Genomic DNA, 4323 nt, shown 5'->3' with positions numbered 1-4323 from the left:
GCATAAAATTTCCCATCAAACTTTTTTTTTTTTTTTTGGTTTTTCGAGACAGGGTTTCTCTGTGTAGCCCTGGCTGTCCTGGAACTCACTCTGTAGACAAGGCTGGCCTCGAACTCAGAAATCTGCCTGCCTCTGCCTCCCAAGTGCTGGGATTAAAGGTGTGCGTCACCACACCCAGCTTCAAACTTTTATTTTTGATGTGAAGGAGAGGAAATATCAATAAAGAAAACTTGCAAAAATAATGCATGCCTGTAAGACAGAATAGTAAAGCAGGGTTCTGACTAACTGTTATTGTGACAAAGAAGCACCTTGGGGAGGAAAGGGCTTATTTTATCTTACAGGTCACAGCCCATATTTGATGGGAATCAAGAGGAGTACTCAAGATAGGAACCTGGAGGCAGAAACCAAAGCAGAAAGCATGGAGGAGCTCTGCTTTCTGCTCAGTTAGCATCATGTGTAGCCAGACCCACCTGCCTAGGGTGATATTGCCCACAGTGGCCTAGGCTCTTCTTTGTCAATTAACTAAGAAGAAAGTGACCCGTGGACATGGCAACCAGCCAATCTGAGCAATCAAACCTTCAGTTTGAGGGTTCCCTCTTCAGATGATCCTATGCTTGTGTCAGGTAGATGGGTGAACTTACGATAGTTCTCAAAACCATGTGATATAAATGTATTTTAAAACAGGAAAACATGTTCAGATAGCACAGGAAAAAGCAGATTACAAAAATGTACCCTTGCCCCTTACACACACACACACACACACACACACACACGTACATACACACATACATAAACACACACATACACATACACACATACAAATGCATACTTGCACACAATACACATACACACATACATCATTCACACACATACATGCACATACATGCACACACATATACACACTAACACATACATACACATATAAACACATAATACATACATGGAAAGACACATACATACATACTCATGCACACACATACACCACACACACATGCATACACACACACACACACACAAATATCTGGCAGACAAAAAAATTACTTCCGAGTAATGGATTTAAAGCTGGTTTGTTTTTAATTTTTGTTCTGTGCTGTTGATATAAAAACCACAGCTCTTACACAAACAAGAAAACGTTTACTCTGGAACCATTCTGAGTAAACATGGTCCAGAAATACAGATTTCGGTTACCCCAAATTCCATGTTCCAACATGAAAGCAGTTTCATAGTTCAACATAATAAAGTCATAAAAATCAAGCAATTTTAAAATAAATTGGTGGGTACATCAGAGAGAACATTCTAATGAGATGGGGGAAGGTTTTCTTTTCTTTTCTTTCTTTTTTTTTTTTTTTTTTTTTTTTTCGAGACAGGGTTTCTCTGTATAGCCCTNGCTGTCCTGGAACTCACTTTGTAGANCAGGCTGGCCTNGAACTCAGAAATCCGCCTGCCTCTGCCTCCCGAGTGCTGGGATTTTTTTTTTTTAAGATTTATTTATTTTATTTATATGAGTAACTGTCTTCAGACACACCAGAAAAAGGCATCAGATCTCATGACAGATGGTTGCCAGCCACCATGTGGTTGCTGGGAATTGAACTCAGGACCTCTAGAAGAGCAGTCAGTGCTCTTAACCATTGAGCTATCTCTCCAGCCCGGGGTGGTTGGGGGGGGGGAGCAGTGTGGGGGGGGGTGACAGGGGGCGGGGAAGTTTTTCTATGGGCCTGGCACACTGTCTGATGACAATCTTAATTTTTTAGTTGGTGGAAACTAGTGGTCTGCTAGGTTAATAAATTTCAAAAAGCGTTTTAAATCTATTAAATGCTAGTTGAGATGCAGAGGTTGGCAAGGAATGACTGACTGACTGTTCTGGAGGCTAAAACCAGCACAAGAAAGGTTACCAGGAACCACAACATTCTGATCTCTCCATGGTACTGAAATTCTAATCAGTAAGTCAATCTCCTAACATGGCTTCTTTTCAGGAGCTTTGCTCAATTTGTTAATCTGTTTCTTTGGTTTTTATTAAAAAAAAAAAAAAAAAAGTTTGTGTGTGTGTGTGTGTGTGTGTGTGTGTGTGCCTGCATGCTCATGTGGGCATGCACAAGTGCTCACTGCCTGCTCTGAGTTGGTGCCCCCACAGATGTTTCTCTAATGAGGCTCTTGCCCCAACGGAGTCTCCTGAAGGCTTCTGCACACTGAGCAAGACTTCCCTTAGGTGCCATCTGCCTTTTCTCCCATTGACCAACAGAGCAGCACCACAGCATCCCTTTCCCCAAGGGAGGGCAGATAAAATTCAGTGTCTGCTCCAGGTCCCAGGGCTCAGCTCCCTTGTTGTGGGCCTCTCCATGGAGCCTAGTGGAGTATGGCCCCCAGTAGCAAGGCCTGGTACTAATCTTGCTGGGAGAGTTTCTCAGCTTTTTTTGGACATTGGACATTTGACTGTCTCTGGCTTTCAAGAAGCCTCTCTCATTCTCTCTCTCTCTCTCTCTCTCTCTCTCTCTCTCTCTCTCCTCTCTCTGTGGTGTGTGTGTGTGTGTGTGTGTGTGTGTGTGTGTGTGTGTGTGTGTGTATGCATTGTATTTCAGATCTCAACTTTCCACATTCCAACAAGTGTGGAACTTAATTTGGACCTCAAATGTTGCGTACATAAAGAAATGTGGTAGCCAAGGAACTCCATCTTGCTTTGCCACCATGAGATTGTTACTTTAGCCAGGGATTCAGCGTTGCTAGGATGGTGGCTTGACTCCCTGTCTCACTCACCTTTCTTTGCTTCTTTCTTTCTCTCTCTCTCTTTCTTCCTATGACATATTTCTATTTATCTGTTTATTTCTGTTTATCTGTCTGAGTGTGTGCCATGTGTATGCAGGTGCCCACAGGGGTTGGAAGAGCAGGCCCTGGACCTGGAGTCATAGGTGACTGTGATGCCTTAGGGTTGTTGGCAGAGACATGGCACAACATGTTGTATACAGGCACAAGGACACTGTCTTGCTGTCTTGGTCAGTGTTTTAGTGCTGTGAAGAGACACCACGATCAACCGTGGCAACTCTTATAAAGGGAAGCATTTAATTGGGACTCTCTTACGGTTTCAGAAGTTAAATCCATTATCATCATGGCAGGGGGGATGCAGTATACAGGCAGGCATGGTGCTGAAGAGGAGCTGAGGCTGAGAACTCTACACCCACTACAGGCAGATCCACATGCAGGAGAGAGAGAGAGAGAGAGAGAGAGAGAGAGAGAGAGAGAGAGAGAGAGAGAGAGAGAGAGAGAGAGACTAAACCTGGCTTGATTGAGCTTTTGAAATCTCAAAGCCATCCTCCAGTGACACACCTCCTCCAACAAGGCCACACCCACTCTGATGAAGGTCACACCCACTTTAACAAGGCCACACCTCCTAAATCTTCTCAGATAGTGCCACTGGTGACTATGCATCAACTATATGAGCCTATGGGGGGCATTCTTATTCAAATTACCACAAGCTCCTTTCCAGTGGTTATACTACTGAAGAAACATCTTTCTCAAGCATCTTTTAGCCACTCATACATCCTCAGGAGGGAGTAGGGACAGAAATGCTTCTTTTTCCCTTGATAAACTCCCTCTTCTTACTGTCTTTGTGTTTCTCTCTGAATTCTTTTTTTTTTAATTTTATTTATTAAATGTGAGTACTCTGTAGCTGTCTTCAGACACTCCAGAAGAGGGAGTCAGATCTCATTACAGATGGCTGTAAGCTACCATGTGGTGGCTGGGATTTCAACTCAGGACCTCTGGAAGAGCAGTCAGTGCTCGTAACCACTGGGCCATCTCTACATAAACCTGGAAATCCCAACAGGTACCTACTGGATCTCTGTCTACAACGAAAGCATTGAGAAGCAAGGACCTCTAAACACGGCTTATGGATGGCAGTGGTGGTTTGCATGAGAGTGGTCCCCATATGCTCATATATTTGAATGTTTGGTTCCAGTTGGTGGATTGTTTAGGAAGATTAGGAAAGGCATGACCTTATTGAAATGGGTATGTTGGAACGATGCACTTGAGACCCTTATTGACACCCATACTGATGAATCCAATTAAGAATTTTGAGTTATTAATGATGGCCTTGAAACTCTGGCAAGTCTCTTGTATTCAAGCTCAGAGCTACAGTGTCTTTAAAGACAAAATGATAATTACATCAGTGCTGGAGGTGGGGCACATTAGTGGGGGATTTAGAGTTGTCTATTAACATCTAATAGCAAGGCTCAGTGGTATCTTCTTTTTTTTAGATTTATTTATTTATTATATGTAAGTACACTGTAGCTGTCTTCAGACACTCCAGAAGAGGGCATCAGATCTTGTTAC

The sequence above is a fragment of the Mus pahari genome, chromosome 9 (genome assembly GCF_900095145.1).
Source record: "Mus pahari chromosome 9, PAHARI_EIJ_v1.1, whole genome shotgun sequence".
Lineage (NCBI taxonomy): Eukaryota > Metazoa > Chordata > Mammalia > Rodentia > Muridae > Mus > Mus pahari.
Note: the sequence above shows the minus strand (reverse complement) of the source record.